This window comes from Cyanistes caeruleus, chromosome 6 (assembly GCF_971803275.1).
Source record: "Cyanistes caeruleus chromosome 6, bCyaCae1.hap1.1, whole genome shotgun sequence".
NCBI lineage: Eukaryota > Metazoa > Chordata > Aves > Passeriformes > Paridae > Cyanistes > Cyanistes caeruleus.
Window position 1 is genome coordinate 38,476,372 of NC_141706.1, and position 14,167 is coordinate 38,490,538.

A 14,167-nucleotide genomic window follows, 5' to 3' on the forward strand; every position below is an offset into this window, starting at 1 on the left:
TCCCACCATTCTGAAAGGTGGAATCATTACTCGACTTGGAATTTCCTGACTACCTCTGCTTCTAAGTCAAAATTTCCCTGACTTTTCTGGAGCTAAAATCTCATGCTTTTAATGCTGAGTAAAACCATAAACAGACTCTAAAAAGTCTGTCCAGCTTCAGGAAAATAAGTTTAGCCCTGAAGATTAATATGTTTGTAGAGTCTGATCTCTTCTTCAGTACCCTGTCTGTATGTGCAGCTATCTGTCTCTCTCTCTCTAGCTATCATATCTCTACTGCCCAAGTCTTGTACTGCATAATTAGATGTATCTCATCCAGACACCTCTTCACCCCCATTTGTTTTTCACTTGGACACCAAAGAGTGGTCTCACTTCTTGCTCACGGGAATGACGTGCTCTCTGGATTGCAGCCCAAAGGCAGCATGCTTGCCACTTGCCAGTGCTCATTATGGCTGTTGATATGATTCCATATATATCTTGGTATGATTCCATAAAACCTACCTTACTGGCTTCTGTGCACTGTGAAAGTTTAAAGTAATCCACTACCTGAACTGCCTCAAAAACTCAGCATATTCTGGTTATGTGCTTTCAGGCTTTCATAATGTTACCATGTGAATGCTCGTTTCTGATGCCATTCACTTAAGAATGGTAGCTTTTGAAGGTTAATATAGATTCATTTCTCACATAATTACAAAAATTTCTTTGAGAGACAAAGTGGTGATATAATCTTACTAGCTTTGTGGGTTTTGATTATCTGAAAATGAAGTAGAAAATTTGAACTAAATATTAATTTTGAATGCAGATGGAAAGAACAAAACTAATTTGCTATTACATTTCCTGCATTTACATAAACACAAAGTAAATTCCATTTTTAATCAGAAGAACAAAATGAACTTTACCCTCCTGAATTTTTGCATGGAGATACAATTCCAAGTACTTGAGAATTTTCAGAAAAAGAAGGTAGGTTATCAGTAACTGATGGTAATGTTACATGCCTCATTCCCAGTTTGCAGTAGGAAAAAATAGTTATTATCTATCCTGACTATTAAACCATATAGCCTGGGCCCTGTTTAAGTTCTTCTGATTGAGATTTTTCAGATGAATTGAAAAGTTTTTAGCAAAAAATGTTAAATCATACTAAATTTCAGTGGGATTTTGATGCTTCATTCTATCATGTTCAACTGCATCATCCCATGCTGAAGTTCTATCTAGATGTTGAAGTTCCATCTAGAAACTAAGAAGCCACTGTAGCTCAGAGAAAATTAGGCAAAAGGTTGCTCTCAGAAGTATTCTAGGTGTGAACTACAATATTTTGCTGTTTCAAGTTAAGATAAAGAGCAGCTCAATATATGACACACCAGGGAAATCAGCAAAAACACAAAGTAATCATATCTGTACCAGGTAGAAATGGATGTCATTGCTCAGACAAGGTAGAGAAATAAAGAGTACCTGGGCAAGGAAATTTGACAATGGATCAGCTACCTAGAATCCAACAACCGTGTTACCATGTCAGCTGATAAGCAGATGATCATTCTCCTTATAAAATCACTATTACTTTCTCATTTGTTTGATCTTGGCTTTCTACTGGACTCCAGCCAGCTCTTATTCATGTGTTCCCTTTTTACAGAAGCTGCTTGCACATTTTGTAGCCCTAGCAAGGTCAGGTGCAATAGAGCTGTAAATATGGAGCCATCACCACACTGAAATTTCAGCTGTTTCTGCCTCCTAGAAAGAGCATAAACAAAATGAGAGCCCTTGGAAGTCTATAAGATATGCCTTGAAGGAAGAAAACTACATTTCTTGTAGTTTTCAGTACATGCTCCAATATATGCTCAGCGAGGAAGGAGTCATGTCACTGACACTAAGGGCATTTTTGTGAGATCTATAAAAAAGAGAGAAAAAAATCTCATGATCAGTGTATCAAAAGCAGATGAGAGATACAACAGGACTGGCATGGATGCACTCAAAGTCCCACTATTGCTCCTATCATTATATGGCTTTTTGGCATAGCTGCTCTCAAAAGGAATTAAAAGAGGATGTTTTTGCAAATCAGAAAATACATAGAGTAGCTGTGCTTGGATTATAGTAATTTGTATATTGTTGGAATAAAACTTGCCCCCTTTTTATGAATGCAAGTCCTTGTTAATTTTGTGATTTCACAAGTGTCTTAATTTATTATATTTTCTTCCTTTTCTCTTTATATTCATCTAACTTTCAACTTGGTTGAAAGATGAAAACAATATAGATGAAAATGTAAGGAATATTTAAGGGAACCGAGAGAGTTCTGTGAAGAACAGTGTAAATGCTGAATATATAAAATCAGGCAGAAGAGGCTAGAAGCCTGTTAAGAGTGTATGTGAAGATTATATGTGCTTGTTATCATACTGGTGGAAGAGCAAATCAAGGACATCTTGTAGACTACAAAATAGCTGCAATGGCTGTGGGCCAATCATGTCATAAACATGAACCTATAGAACCTGAACTGTCATTTATTTTATGTCAGTTCAAGTTCTTAACTTATTTATTTTCCAGACACAACTACAATGGAACAATAAAAGGAAGACTCAACTAGCAGAGGTCTCACCTCTATTTTGTATAATTTGCTGCTTAAAAGCTTACAGAGTAAAACATGTAAATATATGCAGACCTGAGAGTAAGACCTTAGTAAGGAAATTACAGAGTATGGCAGAGGAAACTATGGACCATAAACAAGAAAAGCACTATGGCTACTAAGCACCTAGAAACCTGCTATAAATTGTTGCAAGGTTCTGCTTCAGTGGATTTAATATTCTGGGAGAGGCTGGCTTTTGGCTACATTCAGCAGGAAATTCACTGGGGCGGGATATCACAAGGATTCTTGTTATACCCAGCCCAGCTGCAGCTCTTGGTGACATGAATGGGGGAAGCTGTCAGAGGTATTACCCAGTCCTGGAATGCACATTTTCCTTTGGAACAGCACAGCTTGAGGAGAGAGGTACTGGAAATTGCATAATGATGCTGCTGCATGTAAGATTTCTAGTCCAGTGTTTCCAATCCTGAAAAAAATTCAGATAAGACATGTAATCTTTTCAAGTTAGATCCTCAGCTGATGTAAATTAGCCTAGGCCCATTTGAGTCAGTTCAAGTACCTCAATTTTAAATGATTTCCCCCTTAGCTTGGAGGTGTTTATCCACACCTTACTTTTGAGGTTCTGAATATTTAATTATTTTGAATTCCTCTCATTAAAGGAGTCTAGAACACAAAAGAATGTTGTATTATATGTGCTTATTGGAGATTTTTAGCTGTTTTTTGAAGCAAAGAGAATTGAAAGCAGAGAACCTGAAATGCCAAACTAAATATATAGGATAAAAGTAGAGAAGTCCAGGGTCAGATGTTTGAATGAGGATAGAACTTATCCAAACACCTACATAAAGTGACCAGACTTTCAAATGCCCAGAAGAGACAGTGCAGGAAACATTCTTAAAATGCATGACTTGCTTCAATCAAATTTGAAGTCAGAAAAATTAGGGAGGTTCTCTCTAGTCTACATCTGGAGAGAAAGAGGAATAAATTCCTTTCCACTTTAAATTTTAGATATTTTCTAGAATACTTTTTGATACTGTGTCCCCTCACACAATTTCATTTTTCCTGAGCCAAGATGATGAAAGGCTGATTAATTCTTTGTGGCTGACTCAGCATTCCCCTGATGCACACTGCTATTTGCAAGAGAAGTAGCTGTACTCCTTTATTTGGCCTGAAAGGGGTAATTTTTTTCTTTCCAGCCTTTGGCCAGACCTGTAGGTCTTGCTGTGCATCCTTTCATATATTTAATCAGAGGAAATTACGTCTGTTTTTAATTCAGAAGGAAAGTTTCCAACAAGCATGACCCACCTGTTAGAGGAGTGCTATGATGAACTCCTCTATAGAGGAAATACCCCCCAGCATGCATAGCACCCCTTCTTAGAAAAATACAGGGGAATCTGGAGTCCACCAGCTCAGAGCAGCCAGGAGCAGGATGGTACATTCATGCTAAGTTTTCATTTGTATTTCAGTTTGAAAGTTGCCAACCTTTGTAATAACACAACAAAATTAATCTTTCAAATATGACTTGTAAGCAGATTTAATGATATCTGCTGACAATCTGAGACAGTAACTCTGGAAAAGGTGTGAAATGCCATACTAATCACAACATGATGCTAAATCAACAATCTAATGATACTTTAAAAGTCAACCACATTATTTGGTTACTCTTTAAAGGAAAAGATAATAGCTTATTTTATGAGCAATTAATAATTAATAACTTGCTATGATAAGGAAACCAAATCTGAGAGCATACCATGCACTTAATTTTTCCAGCAGCAAGACAACTGATCTGTTCAATTTCTTCACAGTTTTGGATTTTAGAATATGGGGCTAAACCTCAGTTCCAGTTGACATCAAAGCTGGTACGAACAAAACCTCCTGAAAAATGCAGAACCATCTACTACACCTCAACCCACAAAAACTTGTGACACAATGACCAAAGTAGCTTGAAGAAACAGGTGGATGTCATGTACACATGCATGTTTATCTTGCCTATTTGCATCTTCAAAAAAGACTCTAAACCTTTTCCCTATTAAATGTGAGGGATGAATATTGCAGGTCACAGCCAAAAAAAGGTCCCAGTGTCTAGGCCATCAGGCCCATCATACACAGAAGGTTCCCCTCTAGCTGAAAGACATAACCAACCTAAAGGAAAGGTTGCTTTGAAAGCTCTGTTTTACAGGAAAAGAGATTTCCCTATCCTTTTCACTCTTTTTTTTATTTTTTTTTTTCCTCCCAAAGGACATATAGCCAACTGTAGAAAATGCTGATATGACAGCTCTGGACTAGAATTATGGAAATCCAGCCTAGCCTACCCTCTGTGCCGTAGGATGACAAGAGCAGAGGTGTCACTACCCACTCAAAGTAAATCCATATGGGGAACGTTTCATGGAAATAGTAGTATGGACCACCAGCTGGTAACAGTGGGAAATGATTCCACTGAGAGTTCAGCTTTCTCTGCTGTCACCAAGTCATTTGCAGGCACTCCTTGGCAGGGTTTCTTGCCACTCATAATGCAGTGCCTATGGTTTTCATCATAAGTGACACGGCATTTTTGAAATATATACACATAAAGGTGAGGTATAATGAATAAAACACCTAGAGGGACTCACAAACACCTGAAAGCATCAAGGTATGACCAAGTGAGAGGAGGACCAGCCTGTTGGATGACACTGTTAGTTCTGAGGAATTTTATCGCTTACATTCAATCAAAATTTTATTAATATGCTGTTGCCTGTGCAGGATACTGAAAATCTTGAGGTTTGTATTGAAGGTGGTTGTGAGATTACAAACCCTTATGAGTGACATTTATTCTCTAGGTTTCTACAGTGTTCATGTGACTGTGTACATTGCTTTTATTTTCTTTACAGAAACAGAATGTGCCTAAAGTAATCAGCTTTAATTAACTTTTTTTTTTTTTTTAATGGATTCTTCATAAAAATTTTGCAGAAAAGACATAATTTTTCTAAGGAATCTAGATTCTCAGTGGCACAAAAGGCAAACCAATCAGACATTATACCAGGACTAAAATTACCAGATATGTCCCACCAAAATTCTGCAAATAATACCACGTATTACACTGGACTCCTGCATGTCTGAAATCCACTTTTCCCCAAACCACCTACCTGCTGTAATCACAGCATTGTACATTGCGTGGGTGCACAGCATTCAGCCTGCTGAGATCTATTTCATACTCCCAATGCATACCAGACTGGTAGATTACTATATCTGAGTTCTCCTACCTGTCACCATGAATAAATTATTTAATATACACTTGTAGGATTAAGGCTTGATTTTTTTTCTTAGGAAAGGTAAAAGCAGCATGTGTGTAACTGAATGTTATTCATCTCCCAGACCTGATATCAGAACTATTTTCCTTTCTAAAAATTTTAGACATAGCCACTTATCACAAGAATCAAAAATATTCTTTCTTAATATAAATTGATTAAATATCTAAGAGTGTACAATCCTGTTCTGCAATGTATCTCAGATTAGATTAGATAGTTTTGGGGTCTGTGTTTGACATATGCATACAATGATGGTAACAGAACATTCCTGTTGAACAGGTAAACTCTTGAATATGAGTAAAACTAGAATTATTAAGCAATGCACACCATGTTGATTCAGCTTTCTTGGGTAGCTTATAAAAAAGGCTTTGAATACAGATGTCATATCTTTTCCATGGGTCCTCTCCCTCATTCCATGCACAGGATGTACAGATACTCAGTGAGCAGTGATCAAATAGAGTTTTTATTCTTACTGTTCCACTGGTGGCTTCAAGCCTTATTTACTGCACACCGTTCAGACCCAGATATAAAGACAGAATTATTAACTTCCTCGTGAGTTTTCCTGTAACTCCATCTGCATCATCACAAATATTTACTATCTTACCTTTACAAAACCTCTGGTAGAAGAAAATGTATTTCCCTGTGAGTTGTTTTACAACATATAGGGAAACAAAACACAAAGACTAAAAATTAAAAAGTCCTTAGCATGAATGCCCAATTTGAGACATCTACGACTTAATGTTTTGGAATGTATGGCATGGAGTATCCCTTCACGCTCTCAGAACTGTTGTTCTCTTTCACTTATCTTGCAGTACTTTTGCCAGTCCACCACCAGAGTTCCAGACTTAATGTCACAAAAAGAGAAAACCCCATGAAGTAGCCAGCTGTTTAAAACCCAAGTGAATTGATACAATGTTGTGGATCTGAAGAATTCAGGACAGAGAAAAAGAACACTATGATATTAGGTTCAGCTGCCTGATTTTAAAAATAATCTCTTTTTTTGGATATCTAAGCACATCACTTCTTTGGGAGTCAGGCAAGCTTTGTATCAGATACAATCCCATGTGAGCATAGTGGCAATCTGTATCCTCAAGGGCTCTATCATAAAGCAGAAGCTTATTTGATCAACTAAGATTGCACAACTAATATTGGGCATTTCCTAACTTTTGAGTACCTAGCTTTACAAGGCTAATTTTTGTGTGGCTTCTATTTTTATTTTTTTTTTCTTGTAATGCAATATAAAGCCTTTTCTTTTTTGCCATATGACATCATATTGACGTCAAAAACAGTCAACACTGGCTTTCCAACAAGAAAACCAGCTTTCTCATCATCTACCAGTGCCATGGGGAACCATGACACATTACCAGTGAGAGTAACTCAGTGATTCACTTCTACAGTAGCACATGTGCTGACAGATGCCTTGATTATTGTACAACAAATATCTGCTGGGAGCAGAAATATGGTGAGGCTCAGGAATTCCAGATTAAATTTTACATTTTGGAGGACAAAGTACTTCAGGGTTCAGATCTTTCTGCTTGTCTACCAAGCCAAATCTGAAGTTTGGGCTGTGTTTCCTCATGTTTGTCAATGTGCCAGACCTCAGAGTTCCCCTTCATCATCTCAGTATCATCACCCTGAGTGTCACCACCTCCAGATGCCTGGCTTTCAGCTGTATACATTTTTTGTCAGTTTATCCTCTTTACACACCAGCATCCTTTGTCTCATACTCTCCACTATAATTTCAAGTTATTATTCCCCTGATTCCCAACTATTTTTTTTCAAGCATGGCAAAACAGTTTTGTCTCAAACTTAGGAACAACCAAGCTGTTCTTGCAACTCTTCAGGGCAGGGGAGTGAACCTGAAAGAAACAATTCTTCAAGGAAAAGTTTATACCAACCCATCGATGTTGTGACGCAGTTCTTAACAAGTGAAAACATGGTAGTCTGAAGGGAACCACAAACTAACTTGGCTGAGGCAGCTGCTGGTTCCACCTACCATTAATCCCTTTCACATAAATAACCAGGCCTGGAAATGTTACTTTTTCATTTACAAATACATCAGTTTGTCTCTTCTGATCCAGCTTCTCCATGCCATCTGGCACCAAAGGACCAGAAACTGAACAAGCCTCCCTAGATGTGAATTTCTTCAATGAAGGCTGATGTAGTGTCAGAACATCACAAATTAAGGAAGTGCCATGGTTGCAGCTCTGCTGCTCTTTGGCTATTGACAGATCCTTGTTCCAAAGTCACTATCAATCGGTGTACTGCAAATAAAATCCCTGAAGCTGTTTTTAAATGTTTCAAGATAACATAAAGATATCACAAAGAAAAGGTTCCATTATCAATTTGTCTCATCTATCACTGTGGACAGGAATTTTCTTTTTCTTCACAAAATGTTCATCTAGAGATTTTCTGAAGGAACATAAGTACACCTATGTCAAAACTGGAGCTCCTGGTCAAAAGAAATGTAATTCATCCACAGTTTATGAAGAGTTTTGAGTCCAGATTTGCTTGATTATATTAGTGTGTATAAAACATGGTACAAAACTGGAACATGTCAGGACAAATAACATGAGCATGTTCCATTCCTTAATACAATCACAAGCAGAAACAGACTAGTCATAGTCCCAGCTATGCTTTCCCATTTTAGTCTTCCATGCCATATCTTGAATTGCCCTGCAATAGCTTTGCATGGCTAATATAAGGAAGCCAAACTGACCTTTCGAAATGTGCTGAGTTTACAGCATGGATACACACACAGAGCACAGCATGGCTAAACTGCTTTCAGACAAAGCAATCAAAACAAAAGGGATTAGATCAAACACAATTCACTTGAGATGGTCCAGCAGCAGATGAGATGGTCTCATCAAAACCCATGTACACATCACCAGAAGCAGGAAAACCAAAAAGCGACACAACGTTACCAAAAGGTACTGTTTGAAATAGCAAAGCTTTAAAGTGAGGTAGGGATTCCATATCTGCTGTATGGTGGTATCTGAAGACTAAAGTGGTGCCATTTGATGGCACTGTGGCACACACACCAGGAGATGAGTTTGCACAGCTGATCAGTAGCAATGTATCCATTGGAAGATGCACACATTACAACTTCTACTGGCAAAACTTAAGTTTTTACAAGAACCTGGAAATATTGCATCTGTACTTCTTCATCAGCATTATTATTGCCACTTTTCCACCAGATTCTTTAGGTGGTTTCTGTCTGTGTGAGAGGGTCTTCCCCTTTGGTGTATCTGTCCCATGGAGTAGTTTTGCTGTACCAGCCCTTCCTTTTAAATCTCAGCTTGCTGACTAATCATCTAAGTTTGTTTTTGACATCATTCATGCGTAGAATTATATTATTAAATTCTGGAAGGCCTTTAGAGATACATTTTGCATGAAAGGAGCCCTCTGAATCCTTGAATATAGTCGATTGCAGCAGTGTGGCTACCAGTGACAGTAATTCTTTGACCCCTCTTGCATGCCAGAGTAAGCTGTCTTACTGACCTCTTACCTACTTGGTACAGCCTGCCATGATCCCTAAACCACAATATATAAAAAGTATGATAAACACATTTTCCTGAAGTCAAAGCCAGGCAAAGCACTGTGAACTAAAAAATGCAAATACCAAGATGTGGGATATACATAGTTCAGAGTAGCAATACATAAGACAGCAATAATCACGTCACTGTGAGAGGAAAGGGGGTATACAACAGCACCTGAAATCTACTGTTAAAAATCAGAAAATCAGCTCCTATATCATCTAATTGTTTATTTCTAGGCATGAGATAACTCAGACATTGACAAGAAAAATGGAAGGATGATTTGACTAAAACACATGCTGTTGATTAATATTTTATCCATTAATAAAATCTAATAAGCCAATCCCCACAGCTAACAATTTTTTTTAAAGTTCTCCTTGTCTCATAATTGTATGGAAAACAAAACACAGCTTTTATGAAGTTCTTCTACTCTGTCATTATTTTACATTTATATGGAATATCTCATGGCTCATATTTAATCATTGTCCATACATCTTGACTTTTTGTTTCAGAAACTGAACTAAGCTAAACTTAACTAAACTAAACTTAATTTGCTAAATAAACCGGAATTTACAATTAAAATAACAGCCATAGTCTGAAAGAAACCTGTAAATGTCAAGAAAGTAAAAGCCAAAGCCATCCTTCCATCCTCTCATGTTTGGGCTCTCAAAAAAAGGAGAACTCTTTCTGACTCTTCAGGATATTTTAAAAAGATATATCTGTATTAATGGACAAATCTTCACATTTCTTCTTCAGTCCACTCTTATTTAATCGTGCTTGAATTCAAATGTTTAAAATGTCTATTATGTCACTAAAGTAAATACCTTGAAACCAGCATGACTTTTTGCTTTATAGGTTTATGAAGTGCAGACAAATCTCTTGGCATTACTTTTGAATCTCTGGCCTATTTTTGAATTTATTTGTACTTAATACTTTTAAATCATAATCCTTATGCATATCTGGTGTGTGTTGTGTGGCTTTGTTTTTTTTCTATAGGGGTTGTTATGCATATACACAGCTATTTTTCTTCGTGCATACATTGATAACCAGAGGACCTTTGAGAGCACTTTTGATGTGCTCCATCTCTAGGTGCTACACCCCCAGAGAAATCTGAGGGCAGCAATTTTACCAGGCCCAGTGCTGCAATCCCATAATCCTGCCCACCAAATCTGGACCACAGAGCCTGGAGATCAACTGGAATTGGGGAGTCTCTTCCCCAGCCTTCACCCTAAAACAAAGACAGGTCAGGCAGAATCAAGCTCAGATCTTGCAAGCACAAATTTGGTAAATTTCAAATGCTAAATTTACATTCTTTCCAAATTATCTTCTATTTCCAACAACAACCAAAGAAGTGCATTGACTGGAAAATCTACTGTGTTAAGTGAGCACAGCTTTAGCAGAGGAACCGAGGAAGGTGTAGCTTTGCCTTGGGTGCCAGCCAAGGCACCATGCACCCACTGCCACATCCAGGGGTATAACCACAGCTACAGATCCAGGCAGCCCTAACCACCCTGCCAGAAGACAGCCACATCCTCTACAAATAGGCACCCACATGTGGGCCCACAAGTGCAGTTTCACAGTTGATGTGGAAGACACACAAACATGTATCTTTCAGGTAGGAAAAGAGCATGGATGTTTTGAAGGACAGGAACAGCTATTGTTGCACATTGTATCTAGATCTGACTTGAGCTTTTAATGCAACAGATCTATGTAACTGTAAAGCAGACCACTGGATTTTAATTTGTAAGTGTGTGTGGAGATCAACTTCTTGTGCCATTTAAAGCTGTAGTTCTGTTTGTGTCTCAGGCACAAACACATTGAGTCTAAGGTATGTCTATTAGGGAATGGAGATGGACAAGTAGAAAGACAGGTATGGGACCATATACATCTTCCTTTATTACCATAAAATACTCAAACAGAAAACAAACAGAACTTTCCAGGCACAGATGGTTTTTCAAAGCAGGGTATGTTGTAAAAAATTTAACACTGAGGCTATGATGATGAGGAAGATTTCTCTTTTAAGAAATACTAAGGGCATTTGAAATAATTCTGTCACCTTTTACAATACTTTTTTATAGTTACTTTTGTGAAGTACATACACATAGTGTAGGAATTTATTTGTCCTTTAGATGCCATAGTTTGTTCCACATATCCTTCTATAAAGATAGGTCTTCTATAAATCCCCTGCCATATCTGCCTAATCCCATGGTTATGATGTAAAAAGGCACTGGGAACCTCTACTTAGGTAACAATTTCCTTCTCCATCAGTCTTTTATTGAATGTCTTGTTTACTCTTCCCTTGAGCAATATATGTTTCTATGCATCATTCTGTAGGACAGTATCCTAAGAAGGAAAATCACTCTCACAAAGTTGTTTACAAATGGGTGCCTCTTTTGGCAATACACATTCTTAAGAACTGTAAAGCCAAACTACTGTTTAACAATCCCAGAGGGAAAAAAAAAAAGATATTTTTATTGTGCTCTTTGCATCCTTTTTATTCTGTAGCCTGAAGAAGTTAAAAAATAACAGTCATTAAAATAAATTTAAATCTCTCTCAATGTCTCTGTGAGGAGAGTTAGTGAACTTCTGAGTAGATCCTGACTTACACAAATTAATACTACCTGCTGTGACATACCTGTGCTGAGCTTGTTATGGTTTAGCATTTGCTTGATTGAACCAGCTTTTAAAATCAAAAGTTGTTTTCAAATTACCTGCTCAAGGTTAATTTCAGGAGGGTCTCTTCCCTATTGCTGCTGTCCCCTTGAGCTGTGCTTGAGCTTCCTCTTTGCTGTCTTTCTCCTTCTCTTCCTCCTTCTCCACAGATGTCCATCCAGTTGAGCAGCAGCAATAGCTTGTAGCCCTGCTTTGATGTTCCCTGCCTTCATTCTGTCATTTGTTTGATATTTAAAAATCAGCAAAATATTTGCTGCCAAAGCCATATAATCACTGTGCTCTGGGCATGTTAGAGACATTTTTTTAAATGTAGTTACTGTTTGGTTTTAAAGTACATCAATAATTTTTTTATGTCAAACATACACATGATGGGCAATGAAGCCAAGACATTTGAAGTTAAGGTGAGCAACCCATAGTCTCCTGACAGAGAAGATGAGCATCTGCTTTTTAAGTGTCACTCCCAAAGTGGGCTATGATTAGCTGCAGCCTCTTTTGGATTAAATATTTATTATATTTAGTGGTTTATGCCATGTAAGGCATGGGAGTACATAAATAGGCTACTTACTGCTGAGGTAACACTAAGTAGGTTAGACATTGCAGTGAAGTTAGACTAACTTCACTAGATATTCTGTCACCACATAGTTATCCCCACCACTAGTGGCTCAGGATTACAAACAGTCCCATCCCAGCCATATAGCAAGGATCTGTCAATATTGACTCCAGTGGTTTTTCTCAAGAATCCCAGAGAAATTAACAAGGCACTTCCTTTGCAGAGCATATGACCATCCATCTCTCCCTTGAAAATCATTCTGTAGCAGTTAGACTCTGAAAGCTGGATGCTGCAAAATATCTTCTCCTTTTTCAGAAAAAATTCTGAAAACAATATTTATAGCTGAGCATATAACTGCAGCTAGTAAGAACCAATTTTGTGTTTATCTTCTCAAGCATACATGAAGTCTTTTGGTGGGTTGTACAGGAAATCCCAGTAGTTTATAGGAGTGAATAAGCAATTATGACTTGAGTAAAGTTGAAAGAGTAACAAATCAGGACCCTGTCAATTTGAATGAAGTCCAGGTCTTCTTCCATTGTTTTTTCACCTAGGCGACCATATCCTAAGAGTTCCCTCTGTCCTCCCCACCACAGGTTTCCTAAATGAAAAAAAAAAAACCATTCTTACCTATTTTGCTTTATTTAAAATACTCCAATAGCTGTTCTTCCACGTCTCCTGTCTATTCAATGCAAGTGAAAACCGTAAAATGAAGTTGAGTAATTCTGGCACCCAAAGAAAGTGCAAGGAGACACTTTTGAACAGCCAGAGGACACAAAAGCACTGCTATATTATACTCTTTGTCATTCCAATTTTAACAATAACAATAAGTATATTAATCACCAGCACCACTGAAGTTTTGTGCACAATTAGCATTTCAACACACTCTCCCATGGCTGGGGTGGAGCAGTTCGCCTCCATTGTGAGCTGCTTTTAATTGTGGTGCAAGAATGGACAGCTCTATGATTGCATTTTGGAAACTGGTGGCAGTTCAGTTGTTAGAAGCGAGCTCAAGTTTCTTAGTTTGTTTGTTTATTTGTTCCTGAATTTGTGCTTCTGCTGTGTGAACTCATGGAAATTGCTTAGGGACAGATTTAAATCAAAACAGACAGTTTCCATTTTTGCTCTGTAACTAGTAAGGTTTGTTTAAGAGGAGCTGCTGCTGGAACATAAGGCACGTCTGGAATGTTTGTTTACTTGCCGTTCTGAGCATGTGCCCTTTTCTTTGGAGACAGGGCTTTCCATGGTGCAAATCTTCAGTGCCAGTGGCTGAGCCTTTCTAAATAATTAAAATAACAGTGTATTGAGATGTGTTATTCTATATTTTTAAAATAAAGATGGGTGCATACTCTTTAATGGCATGGCTTCAAATATTAACCTTGTGCCTTACTGGTCTCTTAAAAACCTCCACAAATTACAAAAGCAGACGGATGTAAATGGTTCCTAGGATTATGCCTCAACAACTTGAAAATGTTTGTATTTCTTCTGTGCTGGGTATATTTTGCTTACCCAAGCGGACAAGTCCTTTCTGGTTAATCCTACCCAGTTCTGTGACTTGCCCATC

The 14,167-nt window shown here is 37.8% G+C and overlaps 1 long non-coding RNA gene across 1 annotated transcript; it reads right to left on the reverse strand.

Annotated features, from left to right (window-relative positions):
* Positions 1 to 2,575: 2,575 nt before the first annotated feature.
* LOC147652609 (uncharacterized) lies at positions 2,576 to 13,497 on the reverse strand. The gene is made up of 3 exons (XR_015288608.1): positions 13,234 to 13,497; positions 12,095 to 12,269; positions 2,576 to 3,032 (listed from the first exon to the last, which is right to left on the reverse strand). It is a non-coding gene; the product is annotated as an uncharacterized LOC147652609 (long non-coding RNA).
* Positions 13,498 to 14,167: the final 670 nt, after the last annotated feature.